The 26,068-nt window shown below is 34.6% G+C and overlaps 1 protein-coding gene and 1 pseudogene across 1 annotated transcript in view; both read right to left on the reverse strand.

The window, feature by feature from the left end:
• Positions 1-26,068, reverse strand: part of IL1RAPL2 (interleukin 1 receptor accessory protein like 2) — a 1,186,660-nt gene that overhangs the window by 251,453 nt on the left and 909,139 nt on the right. The window lies entirely within an intron of this gene.
• Positions 966-25,733, reverse strand: LOC105306085 (annotated as a pseudogene).

Raw genomic sequence — 26,068 nt, forward strand, 5'->3', positions numbered from 1 at the left:
TAAACAAATACAGTAAAGTTTCAGGATACAAAATCAATGTTCAAAAATCCCTATCATTCCTATACTCTGATAATGAATTGTCAGAAAAAGAAAAAAAATCCCTTTTGCAATTGCAGTAAAAAAAATTCTTAGGAATAAACCTATCAAAACATGTGAAGGACCTATACACTGAAAACTATATGATATTATTAAAAGAAATTGAAGAAGACATAAAGAAATTGAAAGATATTCTGTGTCCTTGGATTGGAAGAATCAACATAGTTAAAATGACCTTAAAAAACAAACAAACAAACAAACAAACAAAATGACCTTATTGCCAAAAATATTACACAGATTTAATGCAACCCCCATCAAAATCCCAATGACATTCTAAAAAACAAGAACAAAAATTCATTAGATTTGTATGGAAGTAGAGAAGACCCCGAATAGCCAAAGCAATGCTGAGAAAAAAGAACAAGATCAGAGGTAATCCTCGGCGTGACTTCGAATTATACTACAAAGTGATGATAATCAAGTGGCATGATATGGGCAGAAAAATAGACACACAGACCAGTGGAATTGAGAGTCCAGAAGTAAACCCATGTTTACATAGGGAAATAATTTTTGTCAAAAGAGCCAAAAACATATAGTGGAGAAAGGAAATCTCTTCAATAAATGGTCCTGAGAAAACTGGAAAGCCACCTGCAAAAGAATGAAAATAGGCTGCTGTCTATCACCACACACCAAAAGTAATTCAAAATGGATTAAGGACCTGAATATAAGACTCGAAACAATAAAAAGCATAGAAGAAAATATAGGAACTAAAGTCAAGGATTTTATGAATTTGATCTCAAAGGCAAGGGAAGTAAAAGCAAAAATAAATGAATGGGACTACATCAAACTAAAAAGCTTCTGCACAGCAAAAGAAACCATCAACAAGGCAAAGAGACAATCATGTGAATGGGAGAGTATATTTGACAGCCTTCTCATTTTCTACCAAATAGATCAAACCACACTTTTAACAATGGTGGCAGCACAGCTTCTTCAGCAATACCACCTTGATTTATAGCTTGTTTGTTCCAATACTCCTCCAGCTACATTAGGAGCCAAAAGTAGAGGGGTAGAAGCTGGCCCCGAACAGGGAGCTGAAGCCCCTAAAAATGAGAGCAGTCTGCAGGTTTTGGACATGGCACCAGCCTGGGACTGCTCTGACTGGCTGAGAGCCCCACACTCTCCAAATCCTGGATAGTGCTGGCCGGGTGAGTTCTAAGCAATTTTCATGTATAAATTCATCGAATCCTCACCACAGGAGTACGTTATTTTCATTTTAGTTGTGAGGGAACTGAGGATCATATAGGTCAACTGACTTTCTAAAGGTCATACAGCCAGGAAGTGACAAAGTTAGTATTTAATCAAAGCTAGGCCTGACTAGAAAGCCCACAGATGAATCTCTAATTAATACTGTCTATTTTCCTGGTAAGTGCAACTTTTCCTAATAATGAGACCAGAGAGAAACATATATTCCATGGGTTTTTGTAGAGCAAATAATAAATGTTCTGAAAAAAAACATCTTTACTATAAACGCAATGACAAATTTCATTGAGCTTATCATGATAATTTATAACCATCCAAGTTAATATTTGTAGTGAATGAGTTCTTAGGTGCTTGAAACAATGTGTTTTAAGTGGATCAAACACACTTCCCTCTATCTGCTAACATGTTAATCTGGCAAGAATAATTGCACCTCCCTTTTTTTAGAGAAGTCTGACGCATCACAAATTCTGAATTATTGGAGCCGAATCTCTGACACATTAAAAGTGGCAAGGCTCATTTAGACTTAATTATTTATTCTGGATAGGATCATGTATGGCAGTCTTCGAATGTTGTGCTAGATTCAATACTGAAGTCAAATAGTGGAAAATAATTGCTGAGCAGCTTGACTAAATTTTAAATTTAGTTATGCTAGCGTGCTGTGAATTTGGTTGTGAACAAATCAACCAAGTACCCCCACCACCTGCCTGTCCCCATCTCATTTGCCCTACTAAATTCTTATTCATCTCCTAATTGGGGCCTTTAAGCCCAGAACTTCTATCTGGAGGATACCTTAATGATGACTGTTCAATGAAAGTGATAAGAAAGAAATGGATCTTTTCTCAAAATCTAGAATTATCTGATTATGTAAGATTCAAAATTGAGATGAGCTACCATTAAATTATAACATTATAGCACTTTGATGTCTGGGTTTGTTCATTTCAGGAAGCACTAGTCACTAGTCATTCATATACAGAACTGGGAAGGAGGCAGGGGAAACAGGTGGTCTATTACTATATCCATTAGACAAGAGATTTATGAATTACATATCCATCTTGAGGCAATTAGGCTGATCGATTTTTTTTCTCTTATGACTTCATTGTAAACTCCTGACAATAAAGCAATTATAAAGTAAGTATCTTAGAATTTATCTAAGATATGAAAGCCAAATGACTTCCCATTCACTTGAAGTAAAGTGGACCCCTATCCATCTTTCCTTTGACAGATTCAGTACTTCCAAGACAAATTCACTGTTCTAAAAGATGTGTAAATATAAGAGGTCTAATGTATGAATGGCAAGTAAAATAGGTGAGACAATTTGTTTCAATTGCTAAATTGTTTGTTGATTTTATTTTTAATTAATTAATTTATATTTTTATGGTGACACTGGTTAACAAAATCCAATGTTTCAGCCGAACATTTTAACAGTAAGGCATATATATTTACATTGTGTTCACCTCCCATAGTTAGATTTGTCACCACATATTTGACCCCATTTACCCCATTTACCTCCCCCTTCCCTTCTCATATCTGGTAAGCACTAGTCTATAGTTCATGTCCATGAGTCTCTGTTTATCCTGTTCGTTTGTTGCTTTTAGGTTTATATCCCACATATAAATGATATCATGTGATTTTCAACTTTTTCTCTCTGGCTTATTTAGCTTGGCATGATTATCTCGAGGTCCATCCATGTTATCGCAAATGGCAGTATTTCATTTCTTCTTATGGCTGAGTAATATTCCATTGTATATATGTACCACAGCTTGTTTAGTTAATCATCTATTGTAGGACACTTTGGTTGTTACCATGTCCTGGCCACTGTGAATAATGCTGCTTGAACATCGGTGTGCAAATATCTTTTTGCATATGAGTTTTCAAGTCTTTGGGGTAAATACCCAGTAGAGGAATTGCTAGTTCATATAGTAGATCAATTCTTAGTTTTTTGAGGAATCTCCATAATCTCCATACTGTTTTCCACAGTGGCTGTACCAATTTGCAGTCCCACCAGCAGTGTATGAGGGTTCCTTTTTCTCCACATCCTCCCCAACATTTGTTATCACTTGTTTTGTTGATTACAGCTAGCTAACAGGTGCGAGATAGTATCTCATTGTGGTTTTGATTTTCATTTTCCTAATAGCTTGCGATGTCAAGCATCTTTTCAAATATTTGTTGGCCATTTGTATGTCTTCTTGGGAGTAGTGTCTGTTCAGGTCCTCTGCCCATATTTTGATTGGATTGTTTGTTTTGTTGTTGTTGTTGTTATTGAGTAGTATGAGTTCTTTGTATACTTTGGATATTGGCCCTTAATGGAGGCATTGCTTGCAAATATATTTTCCCATTCAGATGGTTGTCTCTTTACCTCGTTGATGGTTCCTTTTGCTGTGCAGAAGCTTTTTAGTTTGATGTAACCCTATTCATTTATTATTTATTTTTGTTTTTACTTCCCTTGCTTTTGAGGTCAAATACATAAAATCCTTTTTAAGTCCAAGGTCCATGAATTTAGTTCCTATGCATTTTATTGTTTCAGGTCTTATATTCAGGTCCTTAGTCCAGTTTGATTTAATTTTGGTGTGTGGTAATAGACAACAGTCTAGTTTCATTCCTTTGCAGGTGGCTTTCCAGTTTTCCCAGTACCATTTATTGAAGAGTCTTTCCTTTCTCCACTGTGTGTGTGTGTGTGTGTGTGTGTGTGTGTGTGTGTGTGTGTGTGTATTTTCTTTTTTTGTTTTTGTTGAAAATTATTTGCCCATATAAACATGAGATTAATTCTGGACTCTCAGTTCTGTTCCACTGGTCTGTGTGTCTGTTTTTCTACCAGTACCACGCCATTTTGATTATTGTCACTTTGTAGTATAATTTGAATTCGGGCAGAGTGATCCCTCCAGTCTTGTTCTTCTTTTCTCAGCATTGCTTTAGTGATTCAGGGTCTTTCGTGCTTCCATAAAAATTGGATGAATTTTTGTTCTGTTTCTTTAAAAAAATGCCACTGGGATTTTGATGGGGGTTGCATTAAATATGTATAATGCTTTAGGTAATATGGTCATTTTAAGTGTGTTGACTCTTCCGATACAAGAACACAGAATATCTTTCCATTTCTTTGTATCTTCGTTGATTTATTTTAATAGGGTCTTATAGTTTTCATTATATAGGTCCTTCATTAGATTTATTACTACATGTTTCATTAGATTTTTTACTAGGTATTTTATTCTTTTTGTTGCAATTGCAAAAGGAATTATTTTTTCCACTTCACTTTCTCACACTTTATTATTAAGTATAGGAACACTATGGGTTTTTGAACGTTGATTTTGTATCCAGAAAATTTACTGTATTTGCTTATTGTTTCTAGCAGTGTTCTTGTGGAATCTTTAGGGTTTTCTATATAGATAATCATGTCATCTGCAAATAGTGACAGTTTGACTTCCTCGTTTCCTATGTGGATGCCTTGCTGTTTGTTGGTTTAAAAAAATAAACTCTAATTCTTTCCCGCCAATTTTTTTTCAATTAAAAACTGGTAGAGGTGCTAACAGGATTTTGAACACTTACTATGTACCAGGATCTGTATAAAATATGCTATGAATATTATTACATTTAATGCATGCAGCTCTAAAAGTTATGATCATTATCTCTATTGTATAAATGTGAGAACTGAGACCAAGAGAGGTTATGTAAGTGATCCAAGGTCATGCAGCTAGAAAATGGCTGAACCAGGATTTCATTCCAGACAATCTAATTCTGAAGTTACTACTCTGCTATATCATCTGTGGCAGCACAATGCCAAGATATTTGGGAGGATAAGTAAAAAGCAATTCCTAATCTGAATACTGATGTTGTAAATCAAATATCTAATAGTATGTTGAGGAAGACTGAATAGGATCAGGACTAAAAATATGATAAGATCCCTATATTTAATCAAAGGTCAGGAGTCAGAACATGGGGAAAAGGCAGAGTATTCTGGAAAATAAGAAACTGGTCAACAAAGAACCAGAATCTAAGACCTACTGTTTTCAGTCAAGTAAGTCTAGATCAATCACTTGTTATGTTATTAGTTTCTAAATAATGCCAAATGCCCAGATGGCTCCATAGTGGATTGATGTATGGTTATGAATATCCAGATGCTTGATATCATGTAGGAAATTTATCTTGATGACTAAATAAAATCCAGCTTTTTACCTAATATGTTGATACACAAAGGTACTGACTAATATAGCCATAAGATTTATCATTATGACTCAGATATACTATATGTCAAATATCCTCTTTCAAACCAAACAATTCCCTATACCAAAAGCTTGATAACACTGCCTATAGGCATGCTATCATCACAGAATAAAGTTACAACTCTTAGTCCCGAGTTTTGAATTTAATTAAAATGCTTTGATGACTCTCCATGTACTGAATTACTTGATTTAATATATATTAGGGATATAAATTATTAAGGCTATATGAAAACAGCCAAGTCTAGAGTTGTTGAGAGGATAAACTGTGATAATATATGTTAAAGTGCTGGTCAATAGTAAATGCTAAAAATGGAAAAATTAAAATTGATTTACTGAAATTTCAACAAATCATGCATGCATCCTATGGGCCAGTGGGCTGTAGTTGTCTATACAACTACTACCAAGTGACCTCTTGTCCTACTTGGTGGTGAGGATGATTTACATCAGCAAGACACATGTAGCTTCATGATGTGCACCTAAACATCAAATGATTGATTATTTTCTTTAAGTGTCTTGGGATCATATAATTTCAGTTAGAAAGCAAGTCACAGTCTATTAGCTCTTCCCTGGTCACATTTTGTTATTGTCCTTGTGGTCATTGCTGCTTTCCAATGACCATGTGAGTACCTGACCCATTTAATGCAACTGGCATCACCCAGATGCCCCAAACTTGAATTCCTTTGCTCTGTTAGAAATAACTATAATAGAGAAACTCACAGGTTTAGCATTATGGGATCAACTCAGTAGAAACTAATGGAGAAGTCAAAGCAGTTGCAGTTTTAGCAAGCACAGTATCATAGTCACATCCCTGATTTACAAATGTCCCTTCAATTCATTTGGGCTCAAACAATTACCTTTGTACTCACTGAGTATTTTCCCACTTTAAGTTCTATATGACTCTGTAACTAAATATCTGTATGTGTTTGTGTCATTTAAGGAAATGGGGATGGGGTACAAACTGATTCTTCAAGAAGAAAAAATACATGGCACAATTTTAAGTTTAAAAAAGGTTAAATGCACAATCTTGACTGTGTTCTGGTTTTAAAGTATTCACAGTGGCCAAGACATGGAAATAACCGAAGTACCCTTCGATAGATGATTGGATAATGAAGATGTCGTACATATATAAAATGGAATATTACTCAGCCATAAGAAAAGGTGATATACTTCCATTTACAACAAAATGGATGGATCTTTAGAATATCATGCTAAGCAAAAAAGTCAGACAGGAGAAAAGGAGAAAATATGATTTCACTCATATGTGGGATATAAAAACTGAAAGTGACAAATGAACAAGACAAAAAAAACTCATAAACACAAACAACAATTTAATGGTTACTAAAGGGAAAGGGGGGCAGGGAAAGGGGAGGTAGATAAGGGTAAAGGGGGTCAAATATATGGTGATGGAAGGAAATTTTACTTTGGATGGTGAACACAAATTACAATATATATATGACATATTATTGAACTGTACACTTGAAAACTATATAATCTTATTAACCAATGCCACCCCAACAACCCACAAAAAAGATAAGATAAGATAAGATAAGATAGGATAAGATAAGATAAGATAAGGTGGGATAAGCTGAGATAAGATGAGATAAGGTAAGGTAAGGTAAGGTAAGGTAAGATAAAGAAGAACTGAAGGCTTTGGGGATAGTTTTCGTATGCAGCTGACAGACTCAAGATGGTCTCATTTTTATAAATCAAATTTGACAGGTGATTAATCTGTAATATGTACTAATTAAAATGCTTTGGAAAACAATTTCAAAAACTATATTAAACCACAGCTGAAAAGCAATATTTGAAAATTACCTGAGCATGAGCATCTCTAAATGCAAATGATGACACCCACTCATTGACAAATGAGATGTAAGCAATATGGGTAAAAATAAAGATTATTCTTATTCACAATGATGAAAAGGTAAATGGAATGATCTATTCCAGACACTTAATTTTTATAGCACTATTGGGTCCTCAATTAAAAGCTTTATAACTAGAGCAGCTCTCATCAGGGAGAGCAATCATTACATAGTGTATAATAAAAGGAACCTAGTCAGGCAGACTGGTTACATCAGCCATCAGGACAACTGCTACTATTGGTTAAGTTACCTGGTACATTACATCAATGTTTTCAGACAATTCATAACTGATCAACTTCCAAATGGTTTCCAGAGAAGTGTGAATTTTCGAACAAAATAGAGTGTAGTTTTCTAGAATGTGTTTAAAGTGAAAACCAGAATTCTGTTGTCAAATAGGTGTCGAAAAATTCTGGTTTAAATAAAGTAAAACCTTTTTAATTTTAATTAATAAGACTTTAATATTCATTGTGAATTGAAAACCAAAACTGTCTCCTTTCACACTTAGTCTGGACTCAGAGAGCCAAAATTGCACCTTGCTGTCTATACTAAAATGGCTTTGCTTTTTTATTTTCTTCATTAGCATTTCTTTCCTCTTCCAGAACTGTCAAAGCAAATGGTTTGATTGTTCATTACAAGAAAGTCCTGAAAGTCCCACCAACTCTTCAGTGGAAAGCATCCAACAGACAGTTTGAGTCCTAAGAGTCTGAATCCTCCCCTCAAAATTCTCAAGTTGCTGCTCCCACCAATTCTGGATGGTTGTATCATGATTCTTAGCCAATCCTAGTCAAACCTCCATGTTGAAATACCCACCATAAGCTGAATATCCAATTCTTAATCAATTCTGTCCTTACCTTCCCCACTTGGAGACACAGTCAAAGCTTTTTGAAGGAATGTGTCTAAACAATAAACCCAACTTTGTCTTATCTACAATTGTGGTTGGTGATATTTAGGGAGACTTCATGATAGAATCTTCTAAAGGGTAATATAGAGCACTACTTTCTAAATGTATTTGACCCTTCGACATGTATGCATATACAGGTACATGAATGCATATATGTATGTGTCTGTAAAACACCTCACATTGAAGCTCTTTTAGAAAAGCTGTTAGAGTGGACAGAATCTTGCACTAATATCAGGGAATCTGTGTTCCTGTTTCTATTCTAACTAGCATTCTTTGGGTAAATCTCTGCCCTTATCTGGGCTTTAACTTTCCTCACCTGTAAATCAAATGATAGGACTGGATGATCTCTGAAGATATGGTTGATTGCTAATCTTTTTTTTTTTTCTACGAGGGCACTCATGGTGAAAAATGTACAGATGTCTGAGTTGTAACATAAATAAGGCAGGTTGTAGATTATAAACAATTCCTGGCATGTTAGCCTTTATCTCTCGCTCAAGAATAAGATAGAAATGTAAGCCAGTGAGTGATGTTATTACAAGGCCATACTTGAATCTATTTACAATTTTTACTAGTAGCCAAGTACTGGAAATATGTCACTAGTAAATAGTAACCTGGAGGCTGAGAACTACTGGTTTGAAACAAATTGGATCTGTGACTATAATATATCCAAGTAGTGTCAAGAAGAGCTACACTAATCCTAGAGAAATTCACAGAAAATAAATCTATTTTTCTTCTTTTAATAAATGTAATAATTGATTTTCTAAATCAATACATACCACATAGCTTTCTAAGGGAATCATAGCTGAAAAAATAAAATTCATACAATACTTGGTACTGATCTCAATTCTGGCAAATGCACAGCAACTCGTGACGACTGTTAAATGGAGCTTTGTAAACTCATTGCTCCTAATATTTTTCTGGACTGATGATTGAACACCTTCTCATTTGTAGGGTACTTTAATATTAAGTTAATTATTCCAATTTACATTTGTATAGCCTTTTACATTTTGTTGTACTCTTTTGCTTATATTCTTACTGAATCCATACAATAACTCTGAGATGTAGGTGAAGTTGGTGGTTATTTCCCTAATTTTAGAGATGGAGAAAGAGTTTCATAGAAGTAACTTTCTTAAAGTTACACAATAGAAGATCCAGGAGTCCAGCACAGATTTTCAGATTCCAATTCTTTATCTTTCTCCCCTAGAAATTTCTCTGTATCCTCACTCTTTAACTACCAAAGACTTGTTAAATTCAATGGCCTTTTGATTTGTTTTTTCTTCTTTACTTTGTTTTTCTTTCTTCATCTTTTCATTCATTCAACAGATATTCAATGTTTGTTTATTCTTCCTTGATTTTTCTACCTCATTTGACATGTTAAGCATTCCTTTCTCCTTGTTCTCTCACAGTTTTGTGCTACTTGTCTGTCCCCTTCTCTGATTTTCTTTCCCTTCAGACCCTCTAAAGGATGTGTTTTCTTAAACTCTGACCTTGACATTCTTCCATTATTTTTGTGTACTTTGCCCTCTGGCAATTTCATTTTACTCTAAGGCTTCAATTATTATATCTGTATGGATATCACCTAACTCTCTTTCTCTAATACGAGAGTACAGATTTAATGCTATGGAATTTGAATAAAGTAGCAATTGCTTTCAGATTTTATTTTATTTTTTTTTTTAAGGGATGATAAAATGAGAATCGAAAGTTTTCTGGTGGGGAGGTACCTTTTGAGCAGGACTTTAAATTCTGGAGTAGGATTTGAATATACAAAAATGGTAGAAAAAGTTTTCCAATATAGAAGACAAGTTGAACAAAAACACATTGGTGGGAAATGATACAGCGTGTGTGAGAAAGCATTTTAATTTGCATCATAAAATGAATAATGAAGGACTGAGAATTAATGCTTCCTAAGAATTGGAAGGGTATTTTAAGTGAGTCATGGGAGTTTTCACTGTATTTAAACTAAAGATACTAAAAGGACCACCAGATTGAAACATACAGTAGGGAGCTATATATATGAAATTGGAACTGGAGAGAAATTTCACCACCACATTTACAGTATTACGTTATTACATGCCATCCAGTTAGTTTGGACTCCTGGCGACCTAAGAGTGAGTAAACAGTCTCATCACAGGGTTTGCAACATAAGACAAATAATAAAGATAAAGATTGACAAAAAAAAAATGCAGCAATAATTTACCTTTGCCTTCTGCATAGTGTTTGGGTCCAACCCATATGTGCTTGGGTCCACAGTGTCGGTAATCACCAAATGTCTATGAAGTATAAGCTCCCTGTGGGTACAGTATTATACCTGGTCATTATTTAGTTTCTTGAGATAATGATCTGTGGACATTTCATATCCCCATCCTCAGCATTTAGTGTGGTACCCTGGAGTCAGTAAAGGGATAAATGATGTTTACTTAATTTCTGGCAACATTGCCTTTCTAAACACTCCTGATCTCTGATTTCTATGACGTTACACAGATATTTCTTGTGTCCAGTGGAAAGAACTCTAGTCTAGAACCCAATTTCAAGTGTTCTATTCATATCATCCCAACTAGTCCCATTATATCTCTTCAATGCCTAGACTACAGTTCAACACTCCAATCTGGGTGAGGTGCCCACCTTCTGAACTACTTTAGGACTCTGTGCACATCTCTATCGCACAACTTTTCACTATGCACTCAATTCTTCATCTACGTGTCTATGTCTTCTACTGAGCTGTGAGACCCTTCCGGAAAAAGACTATGCATTTTATTTCTATATCCCCAGGCATGTGCCTAGGACACAGTAGGCACTGAAAATATCATCTAGTGAAAGTAGAAATAATTGTTGTAAAGTTTGTTTTAAATATCACTACTCACTCTTGCACTTATTGAATTTGTTTCCTATGTGCATGACCCTCTAGTATAGTTTGGTATCAAATGGATTCTGTCCTGAAATAGCTTTTCATTTACTAGAGGGGATGTGATGTAATGTGTACAAAAATTATATATATAATATATATTCGTTGACCTTTTAGTTTGTGTGTGTGTGTGTGTGTGTGTGTGTGTGTGAGTGTGTGTGTGTGTGTGTACTGTTCCAAGCAGGTGCTTTCGCTGCCCTCTAAAAGTCTTTCATTGCAGTTTGACATCCTGGATACTCAATACCTGGATGATTCCTGACTTCTCCAGATGTCATACCATCTTGTAATTATGGGCTAAGTCTCCCCTGTGTTCTAGAGATGCTGTCAAAGTCAACTCTGAATAACTTACTGTGACTTTTGAAAACAGTACAGCAAGTTCAGAATGATAGATTAAATGAAAAATCCCTGCCCAGTGCAAGAAGAATAAAGTTTCTTCTTGCCAAATCACTGCTGCTTGGGTTATTTTAGTCAAAATAAAGAATATGCACTCGTTGAGAACATGGTCTGGCTGGGGAAAAGCACCACAAACAGCTGTCCCCAGACCCTGAATCACATCTTTAAAAAAATATTTGAGCCATCTTATTTATTCATATTCATTCCCCACTCCTTTCCCTGAGTTGTGGGCTTTGAACTCTCAAAAAACTTCCTTACATCTTACAAACTTCTAAACCCTACTGACGACCTCTCAACTTCTGTAGGAATAGATTTTCTGCAACTCCAAGTACAGCTCAGAATATGCTCTTGTCACATATACTAAAGTAAGTCACAAGGATAAGTGTACAATTCTTACAGGTTTATATGATATTTTCTATTTACTTTTTTCAGATAAGCTAGATCCATTTCCCTAAAGCCAAGTCACGAAGCAAATGTCAAGAGATTCAGATCATAGCTGTTCCATGCTCCCATTCCTCTTGATCACAAGTTCCCAATTTTCTTTTCAACAACAGGAATCTCTGCCAAGTCAAGACATTCTCATTTAATAGCCCAAACAAGTCTTTTCTTCCCTCTCTCCTGCTTTAAATATTCCAGGGATAGTTCAGATCCTTAGGACTCACTGAAGATCCCCTTGATCACTCAAGCCTACAGTGAGTGAGTTCCCAAAACACTTATCAGCCATTGTATTCCAGTCATACTCCACCTTGCCAATCTCTGACTATTTGTTAAATTTGTATAAGACCTAAATGTCCAAGTCAAAAAATACTTAAAATCCTCACTGATCTCCCTCCTCAGTGGTGGAGCTGGCAAATGAGCATTCAAGAAGATGCTAGAGTAGTCCAAAGACAAACAGAGGTTTCTAACCTGGGATCCAAGACACTATGAATTTTCTAAAATTACAAGCATAATTTTCAGCTTATGGACATTATTTTCTCTGTAGTCTGCGTAGTTTCCATTTATTTCTGAAAATTATCTATGATCCCCAAAGAGTTAATAATTGTGGGGTTTATGTCTCCTGGCCTTATCAGGAAAGACTTGGTCTGTGGTTGTTTTCAGCTAAAAGGATGTTGTGATAAGTGAACATACATCTTTTATGACTTCTCAGGGAATGTGAAGGAGGAAATAGCTACAGATCCATGGATATCCTTAAAGAAAAGGACTGTGCTCAGAGCCTAGAAGTAGCATTATTATTATTGTTAGTATTTATTTTTGCATAATGACATGTTCATAGTGTTGAGGAATTTACAAAGCTCTTCTTATGCACCACCTCCATTCCTATTCTAACTCTGTCCTTTCTTCCATCTCTCCTGCTCCTTAACCTTGATTTGATTGATTTCTCTAGCATGATCTATCCTGAAGTCTGACAAAGGTTATCATTTTAAACAGATTAAAGCACAAATTTTGTTTGCAGTACCTTACTGGTGCAGCTGTTCTTTAAGAAATTTGGTTAGGAAGAACTGTAAAGCAAAATTTCAATTAACTTTTTACTTATTTTTTGTAGCTACTCCCATCCCAGTGTACAACATTAGTTTTTACTCAAAAGCCCCCATTAATTGCTCATTTTCAATTCATGGACCACCTTACATATTTCTGTGAAATCTCTGTTCGTATTTCTTAGCTACACATAGCATTGTGGGTTACAATGTAATGTCTATTTCTAACAACATTCTACATTCTACGTTTTTGGACTTTTGTAGTATTTGTTTCAATGTCTTTTAGCACATATGTCTTTTTTTTTTTCTCTGTGCTCTGGCAGGCATCTTTCCTTTCATTTGGTAAGTGAATAAAGAAAAGCACAGAAAGCTCAGACAACTTGCTAAAGATCCAGCAGGGTTGGAAACAAAAATCTTTTCTTGCCCCACATGCCCCCAGATTACACCAAATCCCACTGCTTCTCCTGACTGAATAAATTAAGCACCGAGGTTCCAATGGTTATTGCTGATGAATGAAAAACTAGGATGGGTAGCTTTTTAAGGTCTTATCTAGTGAGAGAGTCTTTGGTTAGTTGGTCAAAGCCTGAAGGTGGAAAATTAGCTGGACACCGATTCTTCTTAGGAAATATCCACTGATAGTAGATTGATGTTTGTTAAAACTGGGTGAATTTTGACTCATTACTTTTCTAACAACCCACAGACATACAGTTAGTAAACACTAGCTTTCCCTATACTATTGACATTTTGTATGATTTGATAGATAATCTAAATAAGATTTAATGGAGTCAGCTTAAACTTTTAAACATTGCTGGTTTCAATCTAGGGTACAGCTAGAAAGTTGAGTTTATACAGATGTCTGCCAGCTGTTCTGCTGTCCCCTATTTAATTCCATAATCACCTGTTACTGTCAATAGTAAAGTCATATTTTTTTCACTTTCTTCTTAAATTCTCATGAATTCTTTAAAGAATATCAGACACATGCCATAAGCAATGACTTAGAATTGTTACAAAGCCTAATATTTCACACAAATTAAGTGAGGGAAAGGATTAGAAAAGTGCTGTATTGGTGCTTCTGACAAGAAGTGTACTTAGAGGTAATATAATCTCATCCCACACATCAAGTGACCTAAAACCTAAAGGTAATGAAATTGTCAGGTCCTGAATGAATTAGTTAATAATTTAAAAACTATTCACAGAACTGTTTAGAAAAAAATGAGATGTTATATTTTTGGAGGACAGCAATTCCTAGTCAAGAATAATATTCGGCCTTGGGTAGACCTTCCCTCTAAGGGCATTTGTTCAAGAAAATCCATTTTTTTTGCAATGAATAGAATTCAATAGATTCTTAAAAAACGACTTACACAAAATAATTGTATCAAATTACATAAGCACTACATTATTGAGTACTCCTGGCGTGTGTGTGTGTGTGTGTGTGTGTGTGTGTGTGTGTGTGTGTGCGCGCCCACATGATTTGAAAAAAAAATGCCCTATAAATCAATATAGGGATGGCTGAAACGTTTTTTTAAAAATTCTTTTGTCTGGTTCTTTTGATTATATGTTAGTAGAAAGTATAAAAAATATCAGGAACTGATGGAGTTTCTTCCCTCCGATTCATTTGTGGATACTGTCTGATCCTAGTTTGAAAGATGACTCATTACTTGAGTTTTTGAAATTGTTCTCATCTACTAAATTTTATTCCTTTCAGTAAATGTCATTTGTTAAATACATAACAAATGTGATTTTATTTTTACACCTTGGTAAAACTTTCCACTTGAATAAATTCACAAATCAGGGGTGGGGGAAGATATTAGATAATGCAGTCTAATTCGGGGTCAAAAATATGGTTATTAATACTTCAATGGATTTGAAAAATTAAGAAATAAAAGCCATAGTTGAAGTACAACACTCCATGTCTCAAAAAGATACAGATAAAAGCTTCTTGCCTATAGGAAAATACCAGGAAAGTATTGCCTAGTAGACTCAGAGAAACAGCTCTGTTAGAATGGAACAAAAGACTCTGGAGCTATTTCTTACCACTCACCTGAGCTCAATAAGAAACCAGAGTCAAACAAAAAGGAAAAAAAAGTCCAGGACAAGATGGCGTCACTGATTAATTCTACCAAACACTTAAAGAAGAATATCAATGTTTCTCAAGCTCTTCCAGAAAAAAAGGAGGAATACTTCTAAACTCATTTTTATGAGGCCAGCATTACCCCAATACCAAAGCTAGCAAAAGATTCTATAAGAAAAGAAAATTACAGGTCAATATCCCTGATGAACATTGATGCAAAGTTTCTCAACAAAAATATTAGCAAACCAAATTCAGAAATACATTAAAAAGATCATACGACATAATCAAGTATATATTCGATGAGTGCAAGGAAGGCTCAACATCCACAAATCAATAAATGTGATATACATTAACAAAGTGAAAGATAAGAATCACATGATCACCTCAATAGATAACAGAAAAAAAAATTGACAAAATTTAAAGTACTTTCATGATAAAAACTCTCAGGAAACTGTGTACTGAGGGACTGTTCCTCAACATAATAAAGGCCTTATATGACAAACCCACAGCTAACTTCATATTCAGTGGGAAAAAGCTGAAAGCTTTTCCTCTGTCAGGAACAAGACAAGAATGCCCAGTCTTGCCACTTTTTTTCAACATAGTTTGTAGACATTCTAACCAGAGAAATTGGGGAAATAAAGAAATAAAGGACATCCAAATTGGAAAGGAGGAAGCAAAATTGTCTCTTTTTGAAGATGGCATAACATTATACGTTGAAAACCCTAAAGACTCCATAAAAAAAAAAAAAACTGTTAGAACTAATAAAAAAATTAGTAAAGTTTCAGGATACTAATCAATGCAAAAATATGTTGTGTTTCTATACACTAATAACAAAATATCAGAAAGAAATGAAGAAAACAATCCCATTTACAGTCTACGGCCATGTCACCCTGAACAAGTCCGATCCCTTCTGATCTCAGAAGTTAAGCAGGTTAGTACTTGGATGGGAGACCACCTAGGAAGACCAAGTGCTGTAGGTGTAAAAAAATAAAAAAAAAATAAAGGATTGTAAGCTGACAAGGTCCTTGCAATCTGTGAGATCAACCAAGGGTTGCCTCGTCTAAAAAAAAAAAAAAAGTCCCATTTACAATAGCATCATAAAGGATAAAATATTAGGAATAAATTTAATCAAGGAGGTGAAAGATCAGTTCACTGAAAAGACATTAATGAAAGAAATTAAAGAAGACAAATAAATAGAAAGATATTATGTGCTCATGGATCAGAAGAACTAATACTGTTAAAATATCCACACTACAAATTCAATGCAATTCTTACTAAAATTCCAATGGCATTTTTCACAGAAATAAAACAATTTAAAATTTTGTATGGAACCACAAAAGACCCTCAAAGCTCAAAGTAATCTTGAAAAAGAAAAACAAAGGCGGATGCATCATATTTCCTTTCTTTCAGCTTATAATACAAAGCTATAGTCATCTAAACACTGTGGTATTGGCATAAAAGCAAATACATAGTTCAATGGAACAGAATAGAAAACCATAAATAAACCCACACATTTATGGTTAATTAATTTACAACAAAGGAACCAAGAATATACAATGGGGAAAGAATAGTCTCTTCAATAAATGGTGCTGGAAAAACTCTAGAGCCACATGTAAAAGAATAAAAATTGAACCTTATCCTACGCTGTACACAAAACTCAACTGAAAATGGATTAAAGACTTTAATGTAAAGTCAGAAGCCATAAAGCTCAATAAAACAAATAATCAAACAAACAAAAAACAGGGTCTTGGTGATGATATTTTGGATTTGACACCAAAAACAAAGGAAACAAAAACAAAAATAATCAAGTAGGACTACTAAAAAGCTTCTTCACAGCAAAGGAAACCATCAACGAAATAAAAGGGCACTCTATAGAATGGGAGAAAATCTTTGTAAACCACATATCCAATAAAAGATTAATATCCAAAATATACAAGGAACTCATACAGCTCAATAACTACAAAATATAACACAATTAAAAATGGGCAAAAAAGCTGAATAAACATTTTTCCCAAAGAAGACATGCAAATGGCCAAGACGTTTATGAAAAGATGCTCAACATCATTAATTATCAGAGAAATGCAAAACCACTATGAGATATCACCTCACACCTGTTAGGATGTATATTAACAAAAAACAAGAGATAACAAATGCTGGCAAGGATGTGGAAATAAGTGAACCCTTGTCCACTGTTGATGCGAATGTAAACTGGTACAGAGACTATGGAAAATATGGAGTTTCCTCAAGAAATTAAAAATAGAACTGCCATATAATCCAACAATTCCACTTTTGGGTTTATATTCAAAGGAAGTGAAATATCTATACTCCCATCACTCCCATGTTCATAGGAGCATACTCACATTAGCCAAGGTATGGAAACAAACTAAATATCTGTGGATAGATTAATGGTTTTATATATATATATATAGTCAGCTTTAAAAAAGAAGGAAATTCTGTTACTTGTCAACATAGATAATAAAGATGAACTGAGAGGGCATTATGTAAAGTGAAATAAGCTAACAAGAAAAAGAGAAATAATGCATGATATCATATATATGTGGAGCCTAAAAAAAGAGTTAAACTATAGAAACAGAGACTAGAAAAGTGGTGTTGGGGCTGGGGCGTGGGTAGAGGAAACAAGAAAAGTTTGGTAAAAGAGTAAAAGTTTTAGTTATAAGATGTATAAGGGCTGAGGATCTAATGTGTAGCTGAGAACATTAAGTTATATAATTACAATTTGATAAGAAAGTACAATTTAAATGTCACTATAAATTCAAAAAGCAAAAAAAGTTAAATATGCGAGGCAATGGATGTGTTAACTCAATGAGAATTATTTCACAAATATAAGTAGAAATATGCAGTGTTTGTCATTATATGATTGGCTTATTTCACTTAGCATAATGCCTTCTAGGTCCATCCATGTTGTTGCAAATGGCAGGATTTCTTTTTTTAAGATTGAATAATATTTCATTGTATGTATAAGCTATATATTTTTTATTTATCTGTCAAAGTATATGTGGGTTGTTTCCATATCTTGGCTATTGTGACTAATACTGCAATGAACATGGAAATGCAGATATCTCTTTGAGATCTTGACTTAAATTATTTTGGATATACATTCAGGAGAGGGATTGCTGTATCATATAGTAGTTTTATTTGTAATATTTTGAGGAAGATATGTAGTGCTTACTATAGTGGCAATGCCATTATACATTCCCATTGACAGTGTACAAAGGTACTAATTTCTCCACATCCTTACCAACACTTGCATTTATCTCTTAAGAGTTCTTCTGTTTATTTATTTTTAATAGCCTTCCTAAGAGGTGTATAGTGATATCTAATTGTGGTTTAGATCTGCATTTTCCTGATGATTAGTGACAATAAATATCTTTCATATACCTGGTGGACATTTGTGTGCCTTCTTTGAAAAAATGTATATTCAAGTCATTGACTAATTTTATAAATCAAGTTAGAGAGAGGTTGGAGAAACATGATGGAGTGAGAGACATCCCCAGATCTCTCCCCATAAAAAACAAAAACAAAAACAAACAAACAAACAAAAAACAATAAGCCGAACATCTAAAATTCAACAAAAAAATACCCAACTGCACACCAGTATGTCTAAGCGTGGAATCTGTGCATAAGAGATACCACAGGATAGAACCCAGGGTGTTGGGCAATGGAGTGGGAGAAAGAAAGAAGCTGCCTCTCACAGCCACTGGAGTTCCCTGTAAAAAGACGGGGAGCGGGAGAAGGTGCAGTGAGTACCCTGAACAGCTCTGCCTAGGAAAACTGTGAGTTCCATGCAGCCAGCGGCAGGGCTAAGTCATCAGGACAGAAAGCAGAGAAGCAAGATGGCAGACAAACAACAGTTGATCTTTACTGGCCACAGTTGCAAAACACAAGTTGAGCCGCAGCCAGCATCCCATAAGCCAGAGAGTCCCTCCCCTCCATATATCCGAGACCGAACAACGCAGAGACCCAGGAGAATCTCACGAAACGTTACCAAAACTGTTGCTAATACTGAGAAGGACTGAGACTGAGGGTAGCAGGAGTGATTAAACAACTATAAGGAAAAAAAGGCATCATTAAAGCTTTATATAAAGCAGGGATCCAAGCAGCTTAGACTCCACCTACTGGCAACCAAAAGTAAAGCACCTTTGCAACAGGCTAAGGAGAGACCTTTATGTAATAAATCTTCCTTCCGGGGAGGGGGTGGGGGGGGAAAGCAGAATAGACTTCCGTTAATGCTCAGGCAGAGAAATAGTCCATTAAACACCATGAACAACCAAGGTGAAAAGGCATCTCAGAAAGAAAGAGAAAAATCTCCAGAAAATAAACTTACAGACATAGAAATATGCGACTTCAATGACAGAGAATTCAGGATGGTACTTCTGAAAAAACTCAGTGAGTTCCAAAACGATTCATATCAACAATTTTAGGAATTGAAAAAACAAATAGATGAACAGAATGAGTTCTTTAGCAAGGAGATTGAAACCTGCAAAAAGAACACAATAGATCTTCTAGAGATTAAAACAACAACAAAAAGAAAACAAAACAAACAAAAATAAAACACACACACACTGCAAGAGTTGAAAAATGAAATAGCAAGCTTGGGAAATAGAGTCTACCAAATGGAGGGAAGGATCAGTGATATCGAAGACAGAAATCTAGAAATAAATTAATAAGGAAGAAGAGAGAAAATGAAGAATGAAAAAAAAATGAAAGAGAAATACAAGAACTAGCTGACACCATCAGGAGAGGAAACATAAGAATAATGGGCATTATTGAAAGCAAGGAAAAAGAAACAGGGATTAGAAAGCATTTTCAGACAAATAGTTGATGAGAATTTCCCAAATCTAAAGAATGAGCTGGAACTTGGAATTCAAGAAGTCAACAGAACACCCAATTATCTCAACTCATAAAGGCATTCACCAAGACACATTGTATTAAAATTATCAAAAATCAATGACAAAGACAGAATTCTCAGAGCAGCCGGGGAGAAGAAAACAGTAACTTATAAAGGAAAACCCATTAGATTATGGTCGGACTTCTCAGCATAAACCTTACAAGCTAGAAATGGATAGAATCACATATTCAAAATATTAAGTGAAAGGAAACACCAACCTAGAATAATGTATCCAGCTAAGCTCTCCTTTAGATATGAAGGAGATATAAAGGCCTTTCCAGACATACAAAAATCGAGGGAATTCTCCACTACGAGGCCTGCACTACAGGAAATACTGAAAGAGGTCATCTCACCTAAAACAAAATGCCAAAAAAAAAATACATAATTAGAAGTAAGGTGTCTAGCAGGCAGAGAGAAGCAGAGGGGTGTGACCCTTACTATGAACGGGGCATTATAAGATTAAACAATAAAAAAGATTTGCTATAACAAGATAGTAATGAACGTTCAGCATACACAGGGACGAATTGAGACAAAAGTGACTGAAAAGGGGAGGATTCAAAGACCCAAATTCACAAAGGGGAATGGAGGTAAGGCACAAGCAGAAGAAAATGGACAAGTGTGTATATATATCTATATATATATATATATATATATATATATATATATATATATATATATAATTATCCTTTACATATTTATAATGGTAACCACTAACCAAAGATTCAGAACTGAAGTATATAACATAAAACAAGAAGAACCATAGGGAAAACCCACAAAAGCCAACCAAAATTAATAGAACAGAAACACAAGGACAAGGGAGCAAGGGAAACACCAAGCTATCAGAAAGCAAAAGATAAAATGGCTTTAAGAAGACTTCATATTTCAATAACCACCTTAAATGTAAATGGACTGAACTCACGAATAAAAAGGCAGAGAGTTCCAGAATGGATCAATAAACAAAACCTATTCATATGCTGCTTCCAGGAGACACATCTCAGCTCCCAAGACAAATATAGACCCAAAATGAAAGAGTGGAAAATGATAGTCCAAGCAAATGGCATTCAGAGAAAAGTGGGAGTAGTGGTACTATTATCGGATGAAATAGACTTCAAAATAAAAAAGGTAACGAAAGATACTGAGAGACACTTCAAATTGATAAAATGAATCATGAACCAAGAAGATATAACACTTATTAATATCTATGTTCCCAATCAGGGTCCCCTGAAGTATGTAAAGCAATTACTAACAGAACTAAAGGGAGAAACACTATTGTAGTAGGGAACCTAAATACACCACTGTCAGATATGGACATATTATCCAAACAGAAAATCAATAGGTAAGCAACATCCTTAAATAACACAGTAGACAAACTGGACATAATTGATATTGACATAGCCTTTCATCCACAAACAGCTGCTTATACATACTTCTCTAGAGCACACCGAATATTCTCAAGGATTGGCCACATACTGGGACACAGAGATAGTCTCAACACATATAAGAGGTATGAAATCATACCAACCATCTTCTCTGATCATAATGCTTTGACACTAGAGATCAACTGCAAAAAGAAAGCAAGAAGAACCACAAATACATGGAGATTAAACAACATGCTACTGAAGAATAACTGGGTCAGAGAAGAAATAAAATGAGAGATCAAGAGATACTTAGAATCGAATGATAATGACAGTACAACATATCAAAACTGTTGGGACACAACGAAGCGGTCATAAGAGGAAAGTTTATATCATTACAGGCCTATCTCCAAAAACAAGAACGAGTCCAAATAAACAACCTAATGCTTCATCTCAAAAAAAACCAAAAAAACAAAAAACAGAAAAGGAAGAACAAATGAAGCTTAAAATCAGCAGAAGGAAAGAAAGAATTCAAATTCCAGTAGAAATAAATGAAATTAACAACAACAACAACAATAACAAAACAATAGCAAAAATAAATGCAACAAAGAGTTGGCTATTTGAGAAGGTTCATAAAACTGACAAATCCCTGGCTAGACTCACTAAAGGAAAAAGATAAAAGATACAAATAAAATCAGAGATGAAAGAGAAGAAATTATGACAAACACTGCAAAAATACAAAGGATCATACAAGAATACTATGAAAAAGTATATAACATCAAATTTAATAACCTAGAAGAAATAGACCAGTACTTAGAGAAATATAACTTTCCTAGACTGAATCAAGAAGAACTTGAAAATCAAAATAGACTGAACAGCAGTTCGAAATTGAAACAATTATCAAAAACGATCTTCCTGATTGTTCTTTCTCTCCTCTGGCTCGACAGCTAGACATCACATTAATGTTAACTGCATTCCCTATGCCGTGCTCCCCATCCCCATGACCATCTATGAACCACTAATTTATACTTTAACCCTTCACCCTTTCTCTCAGCCCACCAACCCACTCCTCTCTGGCCATCACCAGATGGTCCTCTATATTTGTGAGTCTATATTTGATTAGTTTGTTCTTTTTGTTCCTTAGATTCTGCATATAAGAAAAATCATATGGTATTTATCTTTCTCTGTCTGACTTATTTCACTCAGCATAATAACCACTAGGTCCATCCATGTTGTTGCAAATTGTAGGACTTCGTTTTTTAATGGCTGAGTAAAATTTCATTGTATATATTAACCATAACTTCTTTATCCAATTATCTGTTGATGGGAATTTCAGTTGCTTCCATATCTTGGTTATTGTAAATTGTGCTGCCATGTACATAGGGATGCATAGATCTTTACGAATTATTGTTTTGGTTTTCTTTGGATAAATATCCAAAAGTGCAACTGCTGGGGCAAAAGGTATATCAATTTTTAATTTTGGGGGAAACCTGCAGACTGTTTTCCATAGTGGCTGTACCAATTTGCAGTCCTACCAACACTGTATGAGAGTTCCCTTTTCTTCACATCATCAGCAGCACTTGTTTTTCTTTGATTTATTGATGATAACCATTCTGACATGTGTGAGGTGATATCTCATTTGTGGTTTTAATTTGTATTTCTCTGATGATTAATGACCTTGAACATCTTTTCATGTCTATTGTCCATCTGTATTTCCTCTTTGGAGAAATTTCTGTTCAGGTCTTCTGCCCATTTTTTAATTGTATTGTTTGATTTTTTGTTGTTGAGTTCTTTGAGTTCTTTATATATTTTGAATATTAACCTCTTATCAGATGTATCATAGGCGAATCTTTTCCCAATCCGTCAGCTGTCTTTTTGTTTTGTTGATGGTTTCCTTTGCTGTACAAAACTTTTTAGTTTGATGTAGTCTCATTTGTTTATTTTTTCTTTTGTTTCCCTTGCCCAAGGAGACATATCCAAAAAGACATTACTGTTAGCAATATCAGAGTTTACTGTCTATGTTTTCTTATAGTTTTATTGTTTTGGTCTTACATTTAAGTCTTTAAACCATTTTGAGTTTATTTCTGTATACAGAGTAGGAAGGTGGTCCAGTTTGTTTTTTGGCATGTATCTGTCCAGTTTTCCCAACACCATTTGTTGAAGTGACTGTCTTTTACCCCATTGTATATTCTTGCCTCTTTTGCATAGATTAAATGACCATATAGGAGTGGTTTTATTTCCAGGCCCTCAATTCCATTCCATAGACCTATGTGTCTGTTTTTTTATGCCAGTATCATGCTGTTTTGATTCCTTTAGCCTCGTAGTATAATTTGATATCAGGCAGGGTGATACCTCCAACTTTGTTCTTCTTTCTCCAGATTGCTGTAGCTATTCGGAATCTTTCATGGTTCTATATATATATATTTTAGGATATTTGTTTTATATCTCTCTGAAAAATACCATTGGCATTTTCGTAGGATTTGCATTGAATCTATAGATTGCTTTGTGTAGTTTGGCCATTTTAATGATGTTAATTCTTCCTACCCATGAGCATGGTATATGCTTCCATTTATTTGTATCTTCTTCAATTTCTTTTTTCAATGACTTACAATTTTCTGAGAACAAGTCTTTTACCTCCTTGGTTAATTTGGTTCCCAGTTATTTTATTGTTTTTGATGCGATTATAAATGTGATTGCTTTTTAAATTTCTTTTTCCAAAAGTTCATTATTGGTGTACAAAAATGTAACTGACTTCTGAAAATTTTGTATCCTGCTACATTACTGAATTCATTGATCAATTCTAACAGTTTTTGGATGGAATCTTTAGGGTTCTCTCTATATAGTATCATGTCATCTGCCAATAACGAGAGTTTTACTTCTTCCTTTCCAATTCAAGTAACTTTTATTTCTCTTTTTTGTCTTATTGCTGTGGCTAAGCCTACCAATACAATGTTGAAGAGGTGTGGTGAAAGTGGGCATCGTTGTCTTGTTCCTGATCTTAAAGAAAACAATTTTAGGTTTCCTCATTGGGTATGATGTTAGCTGTACATTTGTCATATATGGCCTTCATTATGTTGAGATATGTTCTCTCAATTCCCCCTTTGCTGAGAGGTTTTTTTTTTTTTCTTCCCATAAATGGATGCTGGATTTTGTTGAACACTTTTTCTGCAACTATTGATATGATTGTATGTTTTTTATCTTTCAATTTGTTAATGTGGTGTGTCACAATAATTGATTTGTGGATATTGTACCAACCTTGCATCCCAGGAATAAATCCAACTTGATCATGGTGTATGATATTTTTAATGTATTGAGGAATTCGGTTTGCTAATATTTTGTTGATGATTTTTGCATCAATATTCATAAGAGATATCAGCCTATAGTTTTCTTTCTTTTTTTTTTTTAATGCCTTCATCTTGTTTTAGAATGAAGGTAATGGTGGTCTCATAAAAGGAGTTAGGGAGCCTTCCCACTTTTTGAAATTTTTAGAATAGTATGAGAAGAATAGGTGTTAATTTTTCTTTGAATGATTGGTAAAATTCACCTATGAAGCCATCTAGTCCAAGACTTTTGTTTTTTGGGAGGTTTTTCAATACTGATTTGATTTTGTTGGTGGTAATCAGTCAGTTCAGTTTTTCTGTTTCTTCTTGACTCAGTTTTGAGAGCTTGTATGTTTCTAGGAATGTATCCATTTCTTCCAGATTGTCCAATTTGTTGGCCTATAACTGCTCATAGTATTTTCTTATGATCCTTTGTATTTCTATGGAGCCCATAGTTATTTCTCCTTTTTCATTTATGATTTTATTTATTTGAGTCCTCTCTCTTTTTTCCTTGATGAGTCTGGTTAAGGGTTTGTCAGCTTTGTTTATCCTTTCAAAGAACCAGCTCTTGGTTTCATTAATCTTTTGTATTGTTTTTCTAGATTGTTTATTTCTTCTCTGATCTTTATTATTTCCTTCCTTCTACTCATTTTGGGCTTTGTTTGCTAATCTTTTTCTAGTTCCTTTAATTGTAAGGTTAGATTGTTTATTTGAGCTTTTTCTTTTTTCTTGAGGTAGGCCTGTATTACTATGAATTTCCCTCTTAGGACTGCTTTCGCTGTGTTCTATAGATTTTGAGTCATTGTTTTCATTTTCATTTGTCTCTAGGTATCTTCTGATTTCTCCCTTGATCTCGTTGTTATACCATTCATTGTTTAGTAGCATGTTATTTAGCCTCCATGTGTTTGTATATTTTCCAGTTTTTTTCTTGTAGTTGATTTCTAGTTTCATACCGTTACGCTTGGAGAAGATGGTTGAAATGATTTCAATCTTCTTAAATGTATTGAGACTTGTTTTGTGTCTTAATATGTGGTCCATCCTGGAAAATGTTCCATGTGCACTTGAGAAGAATGTATATTTTGCTGCTTTTGGGTGAAATACTCTGAAAATATCTATTAAATCCATCTGATCTAGTGCATCTTTTAGGCCCATTATTTCCTTGTCGATTTTTTGTTTTTTTGGCTGGAAGATCTGTCCATTGTTGTCAATGGAGTGTTAAAGCCTCCTACTGTGAGTGTATTACTGTTAAATGCTCCTTTTAATGTCAGTCAATAATTGCTTTATGTATGTAGGTGTCCCTGTGTTGGGTGTGTATATATTTACTAAGGTTATGTCCTCTTGATTTATCGACCCCTTTATCACTATGCAATACC

The sequence above is a fragment of the Pteropus vampyrus genome, unplaced genomic scaffold, assembly GCF_000151845.1.
Source record: "Pteropus vampyrus isolate Shadow unplaced genomic scaffold, Pvam_2.0 Scaffold419, whole genome shotgun sequence".
Lineage (NCBI taxonomy): Eukaryota > Metazoa > Chordata > Mammalia > Chiroptera > Pteropodidae > Pteropus > Pteropus vampyrus.